The sequence below is a fragment of the Mobula hypostoma genome, chromosome 18 (assembly GCF_963921235.1).
Source record: "Mobula hypostoma chromosome 18, sMobHyp1.1, whole genome shotgun sequence".
Taxonomy (NCBI): domain Eukaryota; kingdom Metazoa; phylum Chordata; class Chondrichthyes; order Myliobatiformes; family Myliobatidae; genus Mobula; species Mobula hypostoma.
The window spans coordinates 38014900-38040175 of record NC_086114.1 but is presented as its reverse complement, the minus strand read 5'-3'; the positions used below and the strand labels follow the sequence as shown (position 1 = coordinate 38040175).

Here is a 25276-nt window from a genome sequence, read left to right as displayed (position 1 = left end):
CCTTCGAACACACTTAGTGGAACGCCTTTTCAGTGCAGTCGCCCAACTTCTTTCAAAGCAACGAAACAGTCTGCAAATTACTGATCATGGGGATCTAAGGCTCCTTCTGAGTGACATTCAGCCTGATGTTGAGAAGCTGATATCACTGCACCAAGCCCATCCATCTCATTGAAATGAGAAAAGGCAATGAAGTAGTCAATAGTTAGACTACTCATGTACTGTCAAAATTGTTGATGAAAATTGTTTTCACTGTAATTACAGAAATAATTTTATTTATAGCTTTAAATAGATTTGAATAACTTTTGCAATTATTTGTCACTGCTTTGAATTTGAAGTTTCTTTTTTTCTTTCACTATGTATCATAAAGGAAAATTACTTATAGTTTTTATGCAATGGCTGGAACGGGAGAGAGATCACCGGGGATGTGGTCTGGAAGCCAAGGCGGTAGTAACTCAAACACATTTGTGAATCACTGATCTCGTCACTATTGTGCAGAATATGACATTGGGTACAGACAGACCCCAACCAAGGAACATGATAATGAATGATAATAATTATCCCATTATTCTCTCAACTCACTGGAGCTATGCACTACCCCTAGATATTCCAGCAGCTGGATTTCCAGCAGGGAGCTGGCAATTCTGCACAAGTTCTCCTGCGCAGTTGGACTCCATGAGTCGTCCTGTGGTAGAATGCTCTTCTGTCCATATCCTTTGTGCTGGGACTCCGTAGATGAAGGATACTGCATGAGCCATCAGATGCTTACAGATGTTGGCAGAACATCTGCCTGCTGAAATTTGGGCAAATGTTCATAGTTTAGGGGTTACAAGAGGCTACTTGACATATTTAGCACTGCAGAACTTATGCAAGCTGTTAAACAGGGAGGCAGTTTTCCTACTGCTTACACAGTAACGTGCATTGAGAATCAGACAATACTTACCACCAAGAGAAGTCTAAGAGCGCAATCTCAGAGGAAGATTTCCTGGGCTTCGAACGGTGGCAGCACTGAAGCAGACCAGCACTTGCATAAACAAATACCTTACTGACAGTCAAGTGTAATAGGACACCCTTTCCTAAGATTAATGAGATGAACAAAACTAGGATACGGTGATTGTGAAGCACCATCTCCCAAGGGAGTCTTTAACCCTTCCTTGTTCCCTACAGAGTCCTGAGGCTGTGACGTGATGGAACATATAAGCAGTATGTTGCCTTGCATCTTGGGTCCTGAACTGCCCACCAGAATCAGCTTTATTATCTCTGACATATATGTCATGAAATTTGCTGTTTTATTGCAGCAATATAGTGCAAGATGTAAGTCACATAAATAAATAGATAGACAGATGCATAAGTGGTACAAAAATACTGTACATGGTTTCATAGACCATTTAGAAATCTGATGGCAGAGGGGAAGAAACTGTTCATATAATGTTGAGTGTGTATCTTTACCCCTTCCCTGATGGTAGCAGTGAGAAGGGGGCACGTCCTGGATGGTGAGCAACATCCAGGTCGATGCAGCCCGGTTAGATTTAATGCAAAACTCTCTCCCTATAATCTCCTCAATGATGGATTAGTTGTCACATTACTCAGCACCTAACCTCTGCCCTGCCTGCCCTGCCAGATTCTACATATTATGGGAAGAAAGTAGTGGTGTGCCTTATTTAACCCTCATCAGCTCCGCAGGGGAAGGGAGAAATGAATCAACTTCAGATTGAGCACTGGGCCTACCTAACACTTCAGATACAGTTTGGCAATCCAGATCCTGTACATAGAAACGATATCCAATTTCAGCCATTTTAATTAGCTTTCTACTTTGTAAGCTTCTAACACTGCTAGCTAGATTTCCAGACAAGTATTTGTGTTTATGTTTGTGCCTATGTCAGAATTTAGTTACCATACTAAACAAGTTCTATTTGTTTCAGCTTTAACCATTTTCTCAAGTCAGCACTCTAACAGATACCAACTGCAGTGGAGTTAACAATTTCAGGGAGGCTTCCATTTCCCATTTCAGGTTCCATATCAACTTGAATCACAGATTCTGTAAAGGAGGCATTGTTTGTCCAGCATCTTCCACATTTTCAACCATAGCTTCCTGGAGTTGGGAAAAGGGGACGAGACCATTTTTTGTGGTGTTCTGAAGAAGTTCTCCACTGGTTTGTCCAGTGTCCAGCCCCAACTCCCATGCACAACAGAACAGCATAAAGAGGCAGACATTTGTAAATGAAAGCACTTTTCAAAATACCCCATCAGCTTGGAACTCACTGGGGGGTATCCCAATGCCTCAAGGACGGCAGCAGTCCAAGAAGGCAGCTCACTACCATCTTTTGATGGGCAACTAAGGATGGGCAATTAAATATTGGTTCAGCCTGTGAAGCTGACACACCTTCAACAAATAAGTATAATATAAATCTGAAGCCTAATACAGTTTGAGAAGTGTCAGTTCTTCAATTAACTGTACAGCTTCTTCAGAAGCAAAACATGGAACTTTGGGAACTGAAATTCAATATCCTCTGTTAGAAACATCAGCTACATCCATCAGGGAAGAGGTACAGGGGCCTAAAGATCCATTCCCAATAATTCAGTAACAGCTTCTTCCTCTCTGCCACCAGATTTCTGAACAGTCTTTGAACATTACCTCATTAATCTTTTCTTTGCCTAGCTAACTATTTAGTTTGTAATTTATAGTAATTTTATCTCTTTATACTGTGCTGCTGCCACAAAACAGCAAATAAGACAGTGATAATAAACCTGATTTTGAGTGTTTTGAGGCACGGAAGCAAGAGGTTGTTCAGTCCCTCTCACACTGTTCCATCATTCAAATTACTTCAGAGACAACTTGTATCGATCACATTCAAGTTGTACTTCTGGCTTAGCACCCAAAGATCCAACACTGCCTTCTGCTGTATCTGGCAGGGATGAAGACCTCATTATTGTCCATTCATGAAGTCTATAATCTAAACCACAAATGTGGAAACTCATTCATCATTAGACCCCTGAGGCACCTTCAGAGTGCTGCGGGTAGCAGGAAAGTTGCTTTCAGATATTAGGGCCTGCTTAATCAGGACAGGTAGTGTGCTAAGTATGTCAAGCTGGACATCGGGTGGTCTCCAGGTGACTTGTGACTACATTCCATCGTTTGCGACTCTCCCACATGTGAAAAGACCTCAACGTCAACCCTGCCAAGACCCCTGAGAATCTTAGATGTTTCAATAAGATCATTCGTCATACTTCAAAACAGCAAATAATACAGACCCAACCTGTTTGGGCTACCTTGATAGTACAATCCTCAACAGGAATCAGCCTGCTATATCTCCTTTGGATTTCCTCCAATGCTACTATATCCTTTCTTTGATAAGGGGACCAGACCTGTTCATGACACTCCAGGTGTGACTCCCTTCAACAACTGTATACTGACAGCAATCTTCCTGATTTCTAAACTTCAGCTCTTTTTCCATAAAGCTCTATGTGTCATTTCCCTTCCTATGATCTTGCTGCACCTGCCTGCTAATGTTTTGTTATTCATGCACCAGAGCACCTAGATCCCTCTAAACTTCACTTATCTGCTCACTCTCCCCAATTAGACTATAATGTGCCTTTTGATTCCTCTTACCAATGTGCTGAACCTCACACTTCCCCCACATTATTCTCGATTTCCTATATTTTTACTCCATCATTCTATCTGTGTCCTGTTGCACAATCACAATGGCCTCATTGCAACATGCCCTTCCTGTCATTGCAAACTCAGATGCCTTAGATTTCATTTCCTTCTGTACAGATAAGAGCCAAGTCATGATGAACTCTGTTGCATCCGTCAGAGCTGAAGAGCCAGTTATTCCAGCTGTTTGCTTTTTGAGTGGTAATCAATTTTCAGCTCGCCAACAACATGAGTTTTTAAATTTGTGAATCAAAGTATGGCACCGTGTGAAATGTCTTTCAGAAATCTAAATACAACACACATACAGCTAGCTCTTCATTGACGCTTAGTTTAAATAACTCAAGCAAGTTTGCCTAACATGACAAATTTGGACATGTTTGTTCATATGCTAACTTCATGCTTGTCATTTATCATTGATTTATTGTCGACCCATCTGTTTTCCTATCTGTCCATTCAGCTCCCTAGCTGCGCCAGGGACTGGAACGCTTTGCTACAGCATGTGTTGGTGAAAATTGCTGTAGAAATGCAAGTTCTTTTGTTTCATTGTGCTGTCTAGTCACCCTATCAGAGATTAATTCATAAACAAAAGAGGTAAAAAGAGGAAATAATTAATGGAGATGCACAGAGCTTGGACAGATAAATTTTCAGTTTCTAGTACTTAACTTGATGTCAGGAGGTAGGCAATTCAGCCCTGTACCTTGTTTGATCTTTCTGCTATCCAATCTGCTTTGTTATCTTTCTCTCTGTATATAAGTGATACAATTCTCATTTGAAGCTAATTATTGACCCTGTCTCCATCACCTTTTTGAGTAGCAGGTTCTTGAACCTTCTCCACTCTGGACCTTCCTGCTGATTAATTAATTCTTTGTCCCCAGTTGCTGATTCTCCTGTTAGTGGATGCAGCTTCTCCTTAATTCCCCACTGAAACCCACCATGATTCTGAATGCCCCTATTGAAGCCCTGCTCTTGAGGGCAATTGACATCAGTTCCACTCAAAGCATATTTGTTCCAAGGAAAATCAAACCAGCTTGCTGTCAACTGAAGTAAGCATAATAGCAAGCCATTGACATCAATCCAAATAGTCATAGTCATAGTCATAGTAATACTTTATTGATCCCATATGTAGCAACTTTAAAGAGGACCCTATGAAAGTTGAATAGACAGGTACATCGTTGAGCTCCTTCAACTGCCATAGCTTGGAGGTCTTCCTAAAAGCAACGATACAGGCACTTCTTAGAATGAATTAGAATGACTAGCATGTGGTCTCCTCTGCTTCTGGAGTTTCTCTGAAATGGACAGTATTCTCATTGAAGCCAGCACTTCTGCATGTCCAGGGGAAAACTGGAATTGCTGGTAAATGACACCAAGTATTGCTATTTTAAGAGTCAAATGGAGAAACAAGGCAACATTGAGTTTGATTTACATGCAACCTCTACTCTAACAGTCATTCTTGAGAAATCTAGTCCATCAATGATTCACTAAGGAGGACATAAATAACCTTCCAGAAATAGTAAGGGACAGGGGGTCCAGTGAGATGGAGGAACTGAGCGAAATACATGTTAGTTAGGGAAGTGGTGTTAGGTAAATTGAAGGGATTGAAGGCAGATAAATTCCCAGGGCCAGATGGTCTGCATCCTAGAGTGCTTAAGGAAGTAGCCCAAGAAATAGTGGATGCATTAGTGATAATTTTTCAAAACTCGTTAGATAGGAACTAGATGGGCTAGTTCCTGAGGATTGGAGGGTGGCTAATGTAACCCCACTTTTTAAAAAAGGAGGGAGAGAGAAATCGGGGAATTATAGACCGGTTAGCCTAACATCGGTGGTGGGGAAACTGCTGGAGTCAGTTATCAAGGATGTGATAACAGCACATTTGGAAAGCGGTGAAATGATCGGACAAAGTCAGCATGGATTTGTGAAAGGAAAATCATGTCTGACGAATCTCATAGAATTTTTTGAGGATGTAACTAGTAGAGTGGATAGGGGAGAACCAGTGGATGTGGTATATTTGGATTTTCAAAAGGCTTTTGACAAGGTCTCACACAGGAGATTAGTGTGCAAACTTAAAGCACACGGTATTGGGGGTAAGGTATTGGTGTGGGTGGAGAATTGGTTAGCAGACAGGAAGCAAAGAGTGGGAATAAACGGGACCTTTTCAGAATGGCAGGCGGTGACTAGTGGGGTACCGCAAGGCTCAGTGCTGGGACCCCAGTTGTTTACAATATATATTAATGACTTGGATGAGGGAATTAAATGCAGCATCTCCAAGTTTGCGGATGACACGAAGCTGGGCGGCAGTGTTAGCAGTGAGGAGGATGCTAAGAGGATGCAAGGTGACTTGGATAGGTTAGGTGAGTGGGCAAATTCATGGCAGATGCAATTTAATGTGGATAAATGTGAAGTTATCCACTTTGGTGGCAAAAATAGGAAAACAGATTATTATCTGAATGGTGGCCGATTAGGAAAAGGGGAGGTGCAACGAGACCTGGGTGTCATTATACACCAGTCATTGAAAGTGGGCATGCAGGTACAGCAGGCGGTGAAAAAGTCGAATGGTATGCTGGCATTTATAGCGAGAGGATTCAAGTACAGGAGCAGGGAGGTACTACTGCAGTTGTACAAGGCCTTGGTGAGACCACACCTGGAGTATTGTGTGCAGTTTTGGTCCCCTAATCTGAGGAAAGACATCTTTGCCATAGAGGGAGTACAAAGAAGGTTCACCAGATTGATTCCTGGGATGGCAGGACTTTCATATGAAGAAAGACTGGATGAACTGGGCTTGTACTCATTGGAATTTAGAAGATTGAGGGGGGATCTGATTGAAACGTATAAGATCCTAAAGGGATTGGACAGGCTAGATGCAGGAAGATTGTTCCCGATGTTGGGGAAGTCCAGAACGAGGGGCCACCGTTTGAGGATAGAGGGGAAGCCTTTTAGGACCGAGATTAGGAAAAACTTCTTCACACAGAGAGTGGTGAATCTGTGGAATTCTCTGCCACAGGAAACTGTTGAGGCCAGTTCATTGGCTATATTTAAGAGGGAGTTAGATATGGCCCTTGTGGCTACGGGTTCAGGGGGTATGGAGGGAAGGCTGGGACGGGGTTCTGAGTTGGATGATCAGCCATGATCATAATAAATGGCAGTGCAGGCTCAAAGGGCCGAATGGCCTACTCCTGCACCTATTTTCTATGTTTCTATGTTTCTATCATTGGCCTGGTGACACGTGTTAATCATTAGCATTATTTAAGCACCTTTGATAGCTCTTTGTTTGGTGCAGTTTGTCTGTAACCATCTGTAGTGATTTTAAAAAATCTTTTTACTACACTAATTGCTGCAGAGGCAAACCAGAAGATCTGCTGAGACTGAATAAGTACCACATGTTCTCCTAAATTCAATTGTACATTTACATTACATTCCCAACAGTCAAACGTCCTTGTAAATATGACTTTCATTTTTATGGTTTTATTTTTTTACACACTATCCCAAAGCGGCTTGCAGCAAATTAAGTATTCAGGTGTCCCCCGCTTTTCAAACGTTCGCTTTACGAAACCTCACTGTTACAAAAGACCTACATTAGTTACCTGTTTTCGCTAACAGAAGGTGTTCTCACTATTACGGAAAAAATCAGCGTGCGAAAAAAAGCAGCGCACGCCCCGAGCAGCCGCTCTACCCCGGATTCGGAAGATGAGTTCTAAAGTAACGGAAAAGCCTGAAAGAGCTCATAAGGGTGTTACACTTAGCGTAAGACTAGACAGAATTAAGCGTTTCGATCATGGTGAACGAAGAAAGGACAAAGTGCGTTTGGCTTGTGGAAGTTGATGAAGATGATATTGAAGAGGTTTGGCATCCCATGACCAAGAACTGATAGATGAAGAGCTGATGCAATTGGAAGAGGAAAGGATAACAATCGAAACCGAATGCAGTAGCGAAGTTGTCCAAGAACTGAACGTGAAGCAACTGCGTGAGATTTTCGCTGCAATGATAAAGTACGACTTTAATTTTGAAAAGGTATGTCCGTTTAGGGCATACTTACAGGATGGTTTGAGCGCTTACAAAGAACGGTATGATCTAAAAATGCACGCGGCTAATCAGTCAAGCAAGCCTTCCACATCAGCCACTGCAGACGACGAATCTCGACCTTCGACATCGAAGCAGGCCGACATAGAAGAAGATGACCTGCCTGCCCTGATGGACAATGAGATGACACCCCAGTGTCCCACCACCCCAACCCCCGGGCCCCGGACAGATACCGATTCGCGGAGAATGCAGCAGTAGCCAGGAGGCACCCAGCACATCTTTAAGAAAAAAGCCAAAATAAGCAAGCTAATTAATTAGGTGCCGCCCGACATTTACGTGCTGGGCGGCACCTAATTAATTAGCTTGTTTGTTTCGGCTTTTTTCTTAAAGATATGCTGGGTGCATCCCGGCTGCCGCTGGACCCCTGCATTCTCCGCGGATCGGTATCGGTTCGCTGCCCGGAGGGTGGGGGCCACTGCATCACCCCAACCTCCGACGACTCAGTCTAGCACACCATCATCAGTGTGCTCGGCGCTGTCCCAATTCCAGTAAGTGAAACTACACTGTACATATATTATTTCTACTTTATATCAGCTGTGTATTTTTACGTGTTATTTGGTATGATTTGGCAGCTTCATAGCTTAAAGGTTACTGGAGAACATTTACGCCGTCTTTTTGCCCACGGCGCTTGCATGAGATTTTCGCCGAGAACAGTGCAGCAATGATTGTGGAAAAGTATTTCTACTTTATATAGGCTGTGTATTTATCATATCCATTCCTGCTTTTACTATATGTTACTGTTATTTTAGGTTTTATGTGTTATTTGGCATGATTTGGTAGGTTATTTTTGGGTCTGCGAACGCTCACAAATTTTTCCCATATAAATTAATGGTAATTGCTTCTTCACTTTATGACATTCCGGCTTACGAACCGTTTCATAGGAATGCTCTACCTTTGGATGGTGGTGGAAACCTGTATCTGAAGTATTGTCACCGATGTGTCATGTTGTAAACACAGCAGCCATTTTGTGCTTTGCAAGTTCCCGCATACAGCAATGTGATCACGCCCAGATAATTACTTTCTAAAAATGTTCACTGAGTGATAAGTATTGGCCAACCCACCAAGGATACTACTAATGCTTGCTGGCCTTCAAATGGTGCCATAGAGGTTTGTATCCAATTGGGAGAGCACGTGGTGCCCGATCTAAGACTCCATGTAAAAGGTATCTCTACCAACAATGTAGCATCCACTCAGTACAGCACTGGAGCAGACTGGTGTACTTGTGAAATTTAGACCACAATGCAGTTCCAGAGACTGCATTTTACTGCTCCAACCGCAGTCTGGATGTCAGGTTAAACTGAAACCCTACATTTGGAAGTAAAATTTTCCAAAAAGACTGTGCAGGTCTCTCCCTGCAACCCGCCCAATATTTACTCTCCAACAACCGATGCTAAAAGGCTACTGCAATCTGGACAAGTGACCAGACATCACATATGCTTGAATGAAGTAAGAAGAGCTTTTATCAATCTACATATTTGATCATCAGGAAACACAATCTACTTCAGGTTTACAGAAGAGGTTTAGCAGGATGCTGCCTGGTTTAGAGGGCATGGGCTATAAGAAGAGGTTGGATAAACTTGGGTTGTTTTGTCTGAAATGGTAAAAATGGACAAGATGATGCCAGAGACCAATGGTGACAGTTTGTAGACAGCTCATAAAACTACTAGATACTCTAGCATCTGAAAGTGATTTCTGTAGTCTGCAGCCTATAACTTCCCTTTTAAGGATGTTCCAACTAAACAATCTGGCACTTTTGTGATTTTCTGGGAGATTTGGCAAGCTGGACTCTCGAGAGTGCAGGTACGGCCGGGTGGGCCATCACTGAGGATGGACATTCTATCAAGACCTGATGGCAAAAGACTAACCCATGGTCAACTCCATTACTTTGCACCAATTAAAGCATCGAACAGGATTAAAATAATCGAGGACAAGGACGAAAAATGAACAGGTGTTCAGCGCCATCTGCCTGCGTTTGACTGGTCTCCCTCTCTTCCCACTACTGGTGGGAGGTTCATGAGCCTTTGGTCCCACACTGCCAGGTTCAGAAGCAGTTGTTGCCATGTGACCATCCGGCTCCAGGACGGCTTCATTTGCCTTAGCGCTTAACGTGCTCCACAGCTGTGGACTCTGCAGGTAATGTCCACTATGTTATTTGTTTACTTTTTTAATGTTTGCATGCTTTGCTCTTTTATTGTACATTATATGTTTGAGTCTTTGTGTTTTTTTGTTTCTTTGTTTTGTGACTGCCTGCAAGAAGATGAATCTCAAAGTTGTACACAGTATACATACACTGATAATAAATGTACTTTAAACTTTGAGGGGAAACTTGAACGGAGTTAATAAGATTATGAGGGGCATAGATAGAGAACTAATATCTTTTTCTTAGGGTCAAAATACCTAACAGAAGGTGAGCAGTGGTAAGTCCAAAGGAGATATGTGGGGCAAGATTTTTTTTACAGAGTGATAGGTGCCTGTAATGCACTGCCAGGGATGGTGCTGGAGCCAAACACAATATGCAGAGAATGCTGGAATATGGACCCATCTAGGCAAAAAGACTACTTTAATAGGCTTTTAATAGCGAGTTTACTTAGTTTGCTTCAACATTGTGGACTGCATGGCCTGCTTCTGCACCACACAGTTCTCTCTTCTGTGTGGAATCCTTTTTGTAAAGTTGGCAGCAACTTGCAAGAAAGAAATTGGCAATCTTTAGAATTAGCAGCTCCCTAAATGTAAATGTCATTATTACCATCCTGATCAAGGGTCTCAGCCTGAAATGTCGTCTGTTCATTCATTTCCATAGATGCTTCCTGACTTGTTGAGCTCCTCCAGAATTTTGGATGTGTTGCTCTAGATTTCTACAGAACCTCTTGTGGTCATTATCACCTTGCCACCTGTACATTCAACCATTCTCACACATTTTGTTTGGTATGGTTTACAATCCCAACCCACCATCCCTAACTACACAACCCCCCAAACACCAGCACCTCAAGGAACTTCTGTACATTAGGACACCACATGAAACATTTGGTAGTCTAGCAGAATGAGTTCATTGCTGCCAACAACTGAGGATGTTATGTTTCTATCGCTGGTGTTGAAGTTGCTGGAGGGTGTGAGCGGGAAGTGTGACAGTAGGTCACTGATGACCCACCTAGGAATACATTTTCATATATTTGCACAGTGTCCCTGTCAGCACGTGCTCATGGACTGACATTGGCACAGTCCAGCATATTAGAGCTCAGTCAACATATAAGCCCTGCTTTGGTGGAGTAATTCTTTCCTCAACCTCAAACATTCTCCTGGAGTTCCTGTCCTTCCACAGTTGCTGTCCCATTTATCTTCCCCAGTCTTCCAAGATCTACAAACTCTTCCAACTGTATCTGCGCTCCTTATTTTCCTCACTGCACCTGTGATAACTGTCCCTTCAGCTGCCTTTGTCTTGAGCTCTCAAATTCTATCATTAACACTCTATTTCAACAATCGCTTTAACAGTAATTCTGTAAAATAGTGTATACCACCAACAAAATTTTGGTCACCAGTCGTATTACAGCTTGTGAAGCTGTATCTTTGTCCCTTTGAGCCTTTGGACATCTTATAGAATTGAAAGCACTAGATATACGTAGGCTGTTTAGGCATGAGCCAGAAAAGAACATTGGGCAAAACCTAAAGGATAAAACCAAATTCCGCTAAGACCTCTTCAGTCAGTGCCACTGTGCGGTGGTCAGAGGCTCATGTTCAAACGGTTGAATCTTTTCAGCAGCACCTGGCATTCTCTAGAATCTTCCCTCCCTAAATCAGGAATATCACTAATGCTGCTGGCTAAATCCTGCTCCTTGTCAGTCGAGCTGCATATCAGATCATATGCCAACAAACGACGCTACTAATCAACCAGGACAGTCGCTCAGTGAGTTTACCATCATTTAAAGTTTTTCATACCCTATGTCTGATAGTGAAAGGAGGCAACAATGTTTTCCTATTTTTGGTTCCCATCACTAATACAGGTCCAGTGGAGTGATACCTGCACACAAACTAAAATACCAGGTTATCTTGTCTTAACTTGATTCCAGCAAAGTGCCCCTAACCACAGTTTATATCAAGCAGTAGTAAATTAAGGGAACAGGACCTGCTGTGCTGTCTATAAGACATTTTGCCACTTACCCGAGAGGCTTCTCCAGTTCTGATCCAGGGTGGGTAGTTTTCCAGCTTAGAAACTCTGTGAGTTGTTTAAAGGTATCGCAATCACATGTGAGTCGTTAAGAGTTGTGGCAGTAATGAGAGGGTCATTAGTCTTACCTTTGCATGAACGGAACTGTTGTGGAGACGCCGGGGTAGAGATGTTAGGACTGCATTGCAAATAGCTGATAGGTGGTGTTGTACTCCACCCCCTCTGTTCAGGGATGGGTTTTCTAGTTCTTTAACCCCTCTTCCAAACCACCTGTGCTCCCTGACCAAAGTGTGCCTGTTGTTATCATCAAAGGAGTGTCCCTTGTCCTTTAGGTGTAGATATACAGCCAAGTCTTGACCTGAGATGTTAGCCCTCCTACGCTGGGCCATCTGTTTGTGAAGTGATTGTTTTGTCTCACGGATACACAAATCTGTGCAGTTCTCATTGCCTTTGAATATCTCACAGAGTTTACAAGCCGGAAAGCTACCTGAGGGATCAGAACTGAAGAAGCCTCTCAGATGAGTGGCGAAGCGTCTTCTAGACAACACAAGTCCAGTTGCCCTGATTTACTACTGCTTGATATACAATGACCTGGATGATTGAGACCTAACCACATCTGTATCACTCTTCCTTTCAGATTAATCGACACTAACTTCGTCATTTTGTGTCAAAGAATGTCCATTTTCTGTTGCAGTTCACTGCCCATAGACACTGATTCAAAGTTACTATGATGTTGCAAATTTTTGATTTAAGAGAATTCAGACATCATCTCCCTGGCATGGAAGCGAAGCTTGTTCACTAATTGAAAGGCTGTTAATTAAACTAGACTTTAAAGCTACAGCTCGAAGGTTGAAGATTGAATGCACTCCATTGTTCACTGTGGTGTCAAGTTACCCATTAATGAAGCTTACTATGCTGACAGCTTCCCCTTAGTGGAATGGAAGAGTACTGGAATGTTAGATATTTCATTTGTCTCACTCTTCACACTATGGAGATCTGTTTTACAATTTGTTACCAATGCAAGATCTTCCATAAGAGACTGGATCTTGTTATGAGTCATGAAATGTCTTGGGGGATTGCTAATATATTTATAAGTGGGGTATTTTAGTGGTTGCTGGTTGAATATCTCCTGCCTACAATGCAGCTCTTACAATGGAATCGTCAGCCAGGTTCAGCATACAACAGTTCATGTTAAAGATTCCCATAGAGCCAGTCATAGAATCATAGTACAAGTAAACAGGCCCTTCGTTGCACCAAGTCCACACGGACCAACAATGCTACACAAGTCTCATCTTATTCTTCACTTGTTCTCATCAATTTCCCCCTCATTTGACCACTCCCCTGTACATAGGGAAGAGCAATTTACAGTGGCCAAAGTGTTTGTGGAAGGAAACTGGAGCACCCAGAGGAAACCCACACAGTCATAGGGAGAATGTGCAATCTTCGAAGAGGCAGACCCCAAGGTCAACACTGAACCTGGGTCACTGGAGCGGGGAGGCTGTGTCACTGTGCTGCTCACTCCTAAACTGATTCAGAAGCATCAGATTTCTCACTGCCCCTCCTCTATGACTGCGCTGAATCCAACCAGTATCAAGTTTAGCAAACTGGGTCACTGAAGTTGAGAGGCCGTGAAAGATGGAACTTTAGAACCAAATGTGTTAGATGGCTCCCTTCACCTTGTAACATACACCAGTTTTGAAGTGTTCGATCTCCCATTGTTGAAGGCTACCTTTTGTATCACACGCAAAAGCAATAAGCTGGACAATACAGCAAGTCTGTGCATGATACAGTATTGTGCAAAAGTTGTAGGTATATATTTCTATACACAGACATATATAGCTAGGGTGCTTAAGACCTTTGTACAGTATTGTAGGAATTTTATGTATTGCACTGTACTGCTGCCACAAAAAGAACTAATTTCATGACATATGTGAGTGATGATAAACGTGATTCTGATATGGGTCTTTATTGTGGACTGAAAGTGGGAAGGGGGCAGGGAGAGGGGAATCATGGTCAGGGAAAGGGGAAAGGAGAAGGGAGAGAGTGAGAAGCCACCAGAGAGGCATTGTGTAATGATCAATGAATCAATTGCTTGGAATCAAATGACCTTAACCTGGTGTCTCAGGGCTGGGTGAGTCTGCATTCGCTCCACACCCCCGCCCCTGGCACCTCTCCCTCCTGTCCCACACCGCTCCTGCGGCACTCCCCCAGCGCCGTTTTCAACAGACTTTGCTCCCACCGGATTTACAAACTTGCTCTTCAATCCGCATTAAAAATATAGTACTGCGGAAAAGCCTGAGGTATCTTAGCTATATATATGCACCTCAAACTTTTGCACAGTACTGTACCTGCTAGTGAAGTTTCTTAGAGAGACTTACAGTTATTGCGAGTACTGAGGTATCTTAACTTATATGATATGTTGGGACAGGCATTTTGGTACATCACATGATGAGACAGCAAAATATATGAACTTATCAGAAAAATAATGAATACACAGCCCAATACTTTTGTTTGTTGACCTCCTATTCTTGAAGCTCCATTTTCCTTCACCCCGCATGCAGTCAACAAACACAGCTTCTCTCAGAGATCTCCTTTTGATCTACATCTCTCTCACACTGCACCAGACTTTGTTTTCCTGTCTGATGAAACAGTCCATTCCATCCCGTAATCCCATGGCCACCAGTCCCACCAATTCTGGGATACAAAGAATGAATCACATTCCCGCATATTTTCCCAAGACCATTAGCCCTTGAGCTGCCTGTGTGGAGTTTGCACGTTCTATGAGGGTTTGCTCCCACATCCCAAAGAAATGTAGACAGTTCCGTTAATTAGTCACTGTAAATTGCCTCCAGTATGTAGGTGAGGAGGTAGAGTTGATGGGAATGTGGGGAGAACAGAATGGGATGAGTGTAGGATCGATGTACATGGGTGATTGACATTCAGCATGCATTTGATGAACAAAAGGCCTTTTTGTGTGCTCTACCTCTCGGAGACTGTGGTCAGCTTTAGCATGCAAACTTTATTAAAGCAAGTCTATGACTCTGACCTACTAGAGGTCATTTACAGCAGACAACTACCTTACCAGCCAGCAGTTCTTTGGAATATGGGAGAAACTGGAAAACCCTGAAGAAACCCAATGGATCACAGGAAGAATGTGCAATCTCGATGCAGACAGCACCAGAAGTCAGGATTTAACCCCTAGCCAGTGGAGCTGGGAGGAAGCAGCTCTTCTAGCTTTTTCATTGTATCACCCATAGCAGTCAATATTAACACATCTAACACAGGATAACCTCCCAGCCCTTGGCTGCCTCAATAATAGATGCTGACAGATAATTCTATGTTGCAGCTATTCCCTGTTAAGATTTAAAGCTTTCTCTTTATTAACTAGTGGTTATCTTCTCATCAATCTGCAGCTGCAATCTTTCATTACCTATCCTTTTTATAACCATTCTTAATTTTAAGGTTCTTTGTCAGATCCGATTTAACCTTCTCATCTCTATAATGTCTGTATAATTAGGGGTCGCATATCTGGCAATATCCTCCTCCACTGCTTCCTTATAATGCAGTGCCCAAAACTTCATATAATGTATCTGAGACAGGACCTTATGTAAATTCAGTCTCTTCTCTGTTCTTTTAGATTTCATGTACAGTATTTTGCATTTTCTTATCAGAAAGGAGGAAGTTATTTGGCCCATCACATCCATGCTAGTCTAGGCCAAATATTATAGAGTAATAGAAAAATGCAGCAGAGAAACAGGCCCTTCGGCCCATCTATCCTGTGCCCAACCATTACCCTACTCCCATTGACCTGCACCCGGACCATAGCCCTCTATATCCCTACCATCCATGTAACTATCCAAGCTTCTCTTAATTGTTAAAGTTGAGCTTGTTTGCTCCACTTCTGCTGGTACCTCATTTCACACTCTCATGACTTTTTGAGTGAAGAAGTTTTCCCTCATATTCCCTTTAAACTTTTCATCTTTCACCCTTAACACATGACCTCTAACTGTAATCCCACCCAACCTCAGTGAAAAAGCCTTCTTGCATTTACCCAATTGATATACCCTTCATAATTTTGTATACCACTATCAAATCTCTCAATCTTCTACGTTCCAAGGAATAAGGTCCTAACCTATTCATCTTTCCTTATAATTCAGATCCTCCAGTCCTGGCAACTTCCTTCTAATTTTTTTCTGCACTCTTTCAATCTCATTTACATCTTTCTTGCAGGTAGGTGACCCAAACTGCACACAACACTCTAAATTAGATCTCACCAAAGTGTGAGACATCTTCAGCAGAACATTCCACCTCCTGTACTCAATACTTTGATTTATGAAGGCCAATGTGCCAAAAGCTTTCTTTATGACCTTATCTACATGTGCTGCCACTTTCAATGAATTATGGGCCTGTATTCCCAGATCTCTTTGTCCTACTACACTCCTCTGTCCTCTACCACTCAGTGTGTAAGACCTACCCTGGTTGGTTCTACCGAAGGGCAACACCTTGTCTGCATTAAAATCCATCTGCTATTTTTTAGCCCATTTTTCCAGCTGTTCCAGATCCCACTGCAAGCTCAGGTAAGTCCTCCATGCTACACCCCCAAACACTGGACAACAAAGATGTTGCTTTCTTAATACTTTCAAGTGTACCTTATGGATTTTTGGCTGCTGATCATGAAACTCACAATGAAATTTCTCTATCATGCACCATTTGTTTGAATCGCTTATATTTGTTATTTTACTTCATAATTCAAGTCTGAATAATTCTGCCAAGATTAAGGAAGGTATTTTTGTTGGTCTGCAAACCAAACAGGTCATCAATGACAGGCAAGTCAAAGAACTTCTAGTGGGACTGGAGAAAATCGCATGGAAGGCATTCAAGGATGTTGTTGAAAATTTTCTTGGCATCTACAGAGCACCAAACTATATGCAGGTGTTGACAACATTCTTCAAGCATACAAATCCAAGAACATGTTACTGAAGATTCATGTTCTGCATTCCCATTTGGAATCTTTCCCTGCAAATCTCGGCACTGTCACAAGCATGGTGAAAGGTTTCACCAGGACATTGCGGTCATGGAGAATCGGTATCAGGGCAACTGGTATCCATCAGTGTTGGCTGATTGTTGTTGCACACTAAAGCAAGAAGCTTCAGATACTGAATACAAATGAAAATCATCAACAAAACATTTTTAGCTTAGTTGAACTTCAGCACCATCATGAAATTAAATGCATTATATTCAATTTAAGTTAATTTCTTGTTTCCCCAAATTCCTATGTGATGCAGGTAGTCTGAATTTTCATTTGTGTTCAGATTCAAGCAGTCTACCCAGATCAAAACAGAAACTGGTGGAAGCAACACTTTTGAAAACATTTGTTGTCCAGTGAAATTTGCTGATCTAGTTAACCACATTATCATCCAGATCATTGAAACAGATTACACACAACAACAGCCCCAGCACCAATACCTGTGGCACTCCACTAGTCACAAGCCTCCAGTTAGAGAGGCAATCATCTAATGCCACTCTCTGGCTTCTCCTACAAAGCTAATATTTAATCCAATTTAATATCTCATCTTGAGTGCCAAGCGACTGAACCTTCTTGACCAATCTCCCATATGGGACATTGTCAAATGCCTTGCTAAAGTCCATGCAGACAACATCCACTGCCTTGCCCTCATCAACTTTCCTGGTAACTTCCTTGAAAAACTCTATGAAGACTGGTTAGACACAACTTACCAGGCACAAAGCCAAGCTAACTATCCCTGCAACACACAAAATGCTGGAGCAACTGAGCAGGCCAGGCAGCATCTATGGAAAAAAGTACAGTCAACGTTTTGGGCCGAGACCCTTCGGCAGGACTGGAAAAAAAAGATACGGAGTAGATTTTACAAGTGGGGGAGGGGAGAGAGAAGCACAAGGTGAAAGGTGAAACCAGGAGGGGAGGAGTTATATAAAGAGCTGGGAAGTTGATTGGTGAAGGAGATACAGGGCTGGAGAAGGGGGAGTCTGATAGGAGAGAACAGAAGGCCATGGAAGAAAATAAACAGGGGAAAAACAGGGGAAGAGCACCAGAGGGAGGCAATGGGCAGGCAAGGAGATAGGGTGAGAGAGTGAAAAGGGGATGGGGAATGGTGAAGAAGGGTGGGAATGTTACCGCAAGTTTGAGAAATCGACGTTCATGCCATCAGGTTGGAGACTACCGAGACAGAATATAAGATGTTGTTCCTCCAACCTAAATGTGGCCTCATCGCAACAGTAGAGGAGGCAATGGACTGACATGTTGGAATGAGAATGGGAGGTGGAATCAAAATTGGTGGCCACTGGGAGATCCCACTTCTGCTGGTGGACGGAGCACAGGTGCTCAGTGAAATGGTCTCCCAACCTACATTGGATCTCACCGATACACAGGAGGCCACACTGGGAGCACCAGACACAGTATATGACCCCAACAGACTCACAGATGAAGTGTTGCCTCACCTGGAAGGACTGTTTGGGGCCTTGAATGGTAGTGAGGGAGGAGGTGCAAGGGCAGGTGTAGCACTTGTTCTGCTTGCGAAGACAAGTGCCAGGAGGGAGACCAGTGGGGAGGGATGAATGGACAAGAGATTCCCATAGGGAGCGATCCCTGTGGAGAGGAGGGAAAGATGTGTTTGGTGGTGGGATCCCATTGAAGATGGCAGAAGTTCTAGAGAACTATGTGCTTGACATGGAGGCTGGTGGGGTGATAAGTGAGGACAACAGGAACTCTCTCCCTGGTGGGGTGGTGGGAGGATGGGGTAAGTGCAGATGTGCATGAAAGGGATGTGGTTGAGAGCAGCATTGATGGTGGTGGAAGGGAAGCCTCTTTCTTTGAAAAAGGAAGATATCTCCTTCGTTCAAGAATGAAAATCCTCATCCTGAGAGCAATTGCATGGGGACGGAGGAATTGAGAGAAGGGGATGGTCTTTTTACAAGTAACAGGGTGGGAAGGGGTAGCTGTGAGAGACTGTCCCTAATCAGTCCATGTCTATTCAAATACTCATATATCTGGTCCCTTAGAATACCTTCCAATAATTTTTCCACTACTGGTGTCAGGCTCACCAGCCTATAATTTTCTTGTTTATTTTTAGAGCCTTTCTCAGACAGCAGAAAAACATTAGCAATCCTCCCATCCTCTGGTACCTCACTTTTCACTAAGGATATTTTAAATATTCCTGCTAGGGCCCCTGCAATTTCTGCACTTGCTCCCAAAGGATGCAAGGGAACACCATGTCAGCCCCAGTGGATTTATCTACCCTAATTTGCCTCAAGACAGCAAACATCTCTTCATCTGTAATCTGTTTGGGGTCTATGACCTCGATGCTGCTTTTCCTCACCGTTGTAGATCCTGCGTGTCTTCTGAGTAAATAGAGATGCAAAAGAATCCTTTTAAGACTATGCATAGATTCCATTCTGATCTTCCAGAGAATAAATCTTGTCCCTCAAAATCCTTTTGCTCTAATGTATCCTCATGCATTTGATTTTTTATGGACCTCTAAAATGGCATTACCAATAGAAAATGATGTGGTTGAAGCTTGTGGCTTCAAAATGCAAAACACTGCAGTTGTGCCAGAGAACAGTGTTCAATAACAGAACACAGCTATTTGTTCAGTCATATAGTTATGAAAATCATGAAAACTGATTATGAAACAAGAAGCCACCATGTTTATAACCAGGCCACAAGTTTTTGGCAAACAGGGAAAGTAAGACTGCTCGAGGGATACTGATATCCAAAATGAGTCATGGAGTTAAACTGTAAAGATAAAGTTGCAGCTTGGGCAGAGGACAGAAGATCAGGATGCAGAAGGCCAGATCATCAGGCTGACTGCAACGCGAGTTGTGCAGGGATTTAACAGGTTAATATTTTGTAACCGGTTCCTGGAGAGAGACATAATTAAGTTAGATATATATAGAAAATGCAATGGCATGAGTAGGACTGATCCAGTGCTGCCATTTCTTTCCTTCTACACATAAGGTGTGTATGTCACTGCATACTGCTCGTCCTATCTCATTATCGTTAGAAATAAATGATATTGGATTAAAGTCTTTACCGATAACACGAGTCTGCTCTGCAATCCTTAGCATGCAAACCACAGAGTTGGCCCGTAACTTCAATAGTCGAAGTAAAGGAATGAGGAATGCTCACAAGTAGCTCTGTACAGTGCTTTGAAAACCAGCAAGCAATACTCGATTAATAGTGAGGTAGATTAATTTTGAACAAGTCAAGCAGAGGAGGTGATGGAAGAGAGAGAAAAAAGTTTCAGAATCCTACCCATTTACTATAGCATGGAAAACAACTGGAAGCAAGGTCCACCACAATTTCAGATCCTCTGTATTCTTGTTCCAAAGTCGCAATTGCCCTTTTTGGGATTCGGGGAAAACTTCAGTGAACTGTTAAATAGAAAGGCTGTAAATGGCCAGATTCACACAGAACACGGTGCTGTACTCCTTCACGGTGTTTCTCAGCAACAGCAACAACAACATCATACGCCTATCAATGCACATTCAACAAAGCAAGTCCCAGCAAATATGCTTCAGAAGCGAGTTGTACACAAAGGGATGGCAAAGAAAGTTAGGAGGTACTAAGGGACAGATTTCTTATATTTTCTCCTTCTAGCATGAGTGCCCTTCAGCCCACCATTCTGGACTGGATCAGAGAGAAGTTAAACTTCCCATTCCTCCACCTAATTCCCTGTAACCTGCTCTCTTTCACATGGTCAGAATGGGGTTGGTGCTGGGATTTAAAGGAGGAAAGAGCAAAATCAGGATGATTTAGGAAGGGAACTCCAAAATTCAGGGGTTTGGCAGCTGAACTGACTGCTGGTGCCACAATTAAATGCAATAATAAGCCACAAGCCAAGAATGAGAGGAGCTCAGACATAGGTTTTCAACAGTTTTCAGTCATCTCGAGCAGTTGCAAAGGCCAATAAAAAAGAAGTGAGGTGTAAGTGGAGAGGCCATTGTGTGAGAAGGCCAGTGCTAGCAAGTGGTTAGGCTTTGGCTCAAGAGACTTAGGTGAGAAGGGAGGGTGAAGACTCTAAGTAAGTTTCTAGTAAGTTTTTCCTTCTTTGTCTATTAGTACACAGCTAATACAGAATGAATGAGCCCATTGTTAGTCAAATGTTCTTTGTGCGAGATATGGGAACTCCATGATAAATGCATCTGCACAAGGTGCATCCAGTTGAGGCTTTTTAGAGACATGTTAAGGAACTGGAGCTGCAGCTGAATGACCTTTGACTTCTATTAGAGAACAAGGTGGTAGTTAGGATCTATAGGGAGGTAGACACCCCGAAGCTGCAGGAGGCAGATACCCGGATGACTGTCAGGAGAGGGAAAAGGAATAGGCAGCCAGTGTAGAGTACTCCTGTGGCTCTTCCCTTCAATAATAAGTATGCCACTTTGGATACTGTTTGGGGGAGCCACAGTGACTGGCTCTCTGGCACTGGGTCTGGCTCTGTGGCTCAGAAGGGAAGTGGGAAGAAGAGAAATGTAGTAGTGATTGAAGATTCCATTGTGAAGAGACACCCGAATAGTACATTGCCTTCCAGGTGCCAGGGTCATGGATGTCTCAGAATGAGTCCTCAGAATTCTAAAGAGGGAGAGCAAACAGCCTGAAGTAGTGGTACATATTGGTACCAACGACTCAGGTAGGAAAATTGATGGGGTCCTGAAGAGGGAATATAGAGAGTTAGGTAGAAAGCTGAACAGCAGGACCTTAAGGGTAGTAATCTCTGGATTACTAACTGTACCATGAACCAGTGAGGGTAAAAAAGTATGATTTGGCAAAAGAATGTGTGGCTGAGGAATTAGTGCAGGATTTCAGATTTCTGGATCATTGCGATCTCTTCTAGGAAAGGTATGATCTGTACATAAGAGTCTCTGTTGGTAAAAAATGAAATCAAATCCTTAGAAAAAGGTGAAATGGGATCGGAAGATGGAGAATCCTTGTGGGTAGAGTTTAGAAAGTGCAAGATTAAGAAGACCCTGCTAGCAGTTATATACAGATATCTGAACAGTAGCTAGGATGTGGGGTACAAGTGGGGAATTGAAAAGACATGTAAAACAGTCAATGTTGTCATGGGGGATTTCAATATGAAAGGAGATTGAGAAAATCAAGTTGATGCTAGATCCCAAAAGAGGGAATTTGTAGAATGCCTGCGATATGGCTTTTTAGATCAGCTTGAGGTCAAGCCCACTAGGGGACAGGCAATTCTGGATTGGGTGTTGTACTTAGGGAGTGTAAGGTAAAGGAACACTCAGTGATCATAATATAGAATTCACCTTGCAGTTTGACATGAAGAAGATAAAATCAGATGTATTGGAGCAAAAGGAATTACAGAGGCATGAGAGAGAAACTGGCCAAAGTTGATTGGAGGGGGACACTAGCAGGGATGATGGCAGAACAGCAAATGGCCGGAGTTTCTGGGAGCAACTCAGAAGACACAGAAGACTTGGAAGATATATCTCAAAGAAGTATTCTAAAGGGAAAATGAAGTAATAGTCACAAGGGAAATCAATGCAAAAGAGGGGGCAAAAATTAGTGGGAATTTAAGCAATGAGAAGCTTTTAAAAGCTAACAGACGGCAACTTAAAAAGCCATAAGGACAGAAAAGATAAAATATGAAGATAAACTAGCCAATAATATAAAAGAGGATACCAAAAAAAAAAGAGGGAGGAGTAGATATCAGACCACTGGAAAATGACTCTGGAGAGGTAGTAATAGGGACAAAGAAATGGCAGACAAACTTAAGAAATATTTTGCAACAGTCTTCACTGTGGAAGACAACAGAGTATGCCGGAAATTCGAGAGTGGCAGGGAACAGAAGTGAGTGTAGTTCTCACTTCTCAGTGATTTGGATGACAGAACTGACAGCTTTGTGGCCAGGTCTGCAGAAACACAAAGGTCATTAGAGGAGCAGGCAGTGTTGAGGAAGCTGGGAATCAGCAAAAGGGCTCAAGGCAGATTAGGAGAATGGCGAAAGAAGCAGCAGGTGGAATACTCTGTAGTGTAGGGAAGTGTGTGGTCATGCACTTTGGTAGAAGGAATAAAAACATAGGCTATTGTCTAAATGGTGAAACAATTCAAAAATCAGAGGTGCAAGGGATTTTGGAGTCCCCGTGAAGGTTCCCTAAAAGTTAACTTGCAAGTTGGTAAGGCAGGTAAATGCAATGTTAGCACTCATTTTGAGAAGACTAAAATATAAAAGCAAGGATGTAATGCTGAGGCTTTATAAGCAGTTTGGGGCCCCTTAATCTAAGAAAAGATGTGCTGGCATTGGAGAGGGTCCAGAGGAAGTTCACAAGAATGATTCTGGAAATGAAAGGGTTAACGTATGAGGAGCATTGATGGCTCTGGGCCTGTACTCACTGTAGCTTAGAGGAATGAGGGGGAATCTCATTGAAACCTATGAAAGACCTAGACAGAGTGGATGTGGAGAGGATATTTCCTATAGTGGGGACTCTCGGACCAGAGGGCACAGCCTCAGAATTGAGGGGTGTCCCTTTACAGCATAAGGGGTTTCTTCTTTTATGTTACTGCTAAGGCTAATAAAAATGGCTTCTTTGTTATGTTAGAATAAAATAGCTTCTTTGTTATGTTAACTGCTGAGAAAGTGCTTCTCCCTAGCAGCTTGTTTGGGTTATAATTACTGATAACGAGAATTGTATTCATTTGCTAACCAATTGGGATAGATGTTATTCTTTCTTGTTGTCTGTAAGCTGTTGTTTTTGTGGGCTTTGGGGGAGACGGCGCGATGGGGACAGAGAGAGGAGGCATGATGCTGTAAGTTGGGCGACGGAACGGACCCCGAGTGAGAGTCCAAAGCCCAGGGTCTTCGGTGAGGAGAGGAGACGAGGACAGATTCATGTGGAGCGTCTGGTCAACCACCGTGGTTGGTCCCAGGTGGCGGGTCGAGGAGGTCGGAGGAGATTGAATGGTGGAAAGAAGACTTTGTTAATTGAGCTCCAACGGTTGTGCATGAAGTGGTTGAACTCTGATAAGTGTGGCACCTTTTACTTTTCCTTTTATATTGTATCTCTATTAATTACATAGTTCCAGTAAGATTTATAAAGTGTAATCATTTAATTGCATATGGTGTACTGTCTGTTATTTGGCGTGGTGGGGTACATCACACAGCATCCACACAAACTGATTACCCAGTCTGGCGGGGCAGAAGGCTGCTCCCCCTAGACGGTAGCAAGCTGAATGAGCCTAAGGCTTACCAGGGGGCTGCAACAGCAAAGATAAGGAGGAACCTCTTTAGACAGAGGATGGTGAACCTGTGGTATTCATTGTCATGGATGGCTTTGGAGGCTAAGTCACTGGGTATGTTTAAAGCAGAGGTTGATTGGTAAGGATGTCAAAGGTTACAGGAAGAAAGCAGGAGAACTGGATTGAGAGGGATAATAAATCAGCCATGGTGGAATTGTGGAGAAGACTTGATTGTCTTATGACCTTAATAGAATTTCTGTCAGGATTCTGTATTCTTGCATGCTACAGGCCAGATAACATCACCCACAAGGCAAACCTGCCCCTAACTCACAGCCACCAACACATCTCTGAGATGCACTACCCAGAACACACAGACCCACCAGTTCTGCCCAAGAGGACTAACTCCGCCCAAGATGTGATGATGCATGGATTTTATACCCATCTTTGAGCATATTAATTACCTCTAAACTGCATATTCCTGATGGAACTAACCACTCATTTATTGTAATTTTGGTCTGAATTATCTTTGTTCTCATACTGAAAGCAATAACTTCTACTTTTGGGGTCATGGCCCAATTTGCAAAGATGAGATAATCAGTTAATAGCAAAGTAATACTTTAAGCACTTCTTACTTGAGAATCTAACTGATTCCCAATCAGTACAACAGGATTTCTTTGAGTCAATCTCTTTATTACACAAATAAACAATATTAAAGGGTACAATAGTGTAATGAGTGCTTATAAAAATTTGCTGATATAAAACGATTCTGGTGTCTAAGTGTAATCCTCTTAAGGAAAAGATTGAGATGCACAATCATCTCAGGCACTGGGACGTGGCAGTATTGGTACCTTCCCATGAGCGTAGGTAGCTACTGACTGCAGTCGTGTGTCCACCTAGATTCCCATTACTAACCCAGTACTTTACACCAGCAGGTCAGAGTTTCAGTCTCTCAAAGCACAGGTCATCTGAAAATCCCCCTGGTGATAACCTCGCTTACAAGAAGGCAAGTCCTCCTCCTGGGAGGACTGCACAGCTGGAGATGTTTAGTAGCTGGCAATGGAGCCTGGGTAACAAGCTCAACCATTAACTTCCCTGGCTCCCTATACCCGTGCACACTCTAACAACAGCAGCTGAGCTCAGATGCGACTCCCACCTTTAA

General features: G+C 42.8%; 1 protein-coding gene across 3 annotated transcripts in view; it reads right to left on the bottom strand.

Annotated features, from left to right (window-relative positions):
* The window catches only part of LOC134358203 (carbohydrate sulfotransferase 3), a 92819-nt gene that overhangs the window by 12894 nt on the left and 54649 nt on the right, over nt 1-25276 (bottom strand). The window contains exon 1 of one of the 3 annotated variants that reach the window (XM_063070201.1): nt 941-969. The exons of the other annotated variants lie outside the window; for them this stretch is intronic. The gene's annotated coding sequence lies outside the window, so the exon portion shown is untranslated. Of the gene's footprint in view, nt 1-940; nt 970-25276 lie in introns of those variants that run through there. 3 annotated transcript variants of the gene reach the window in all.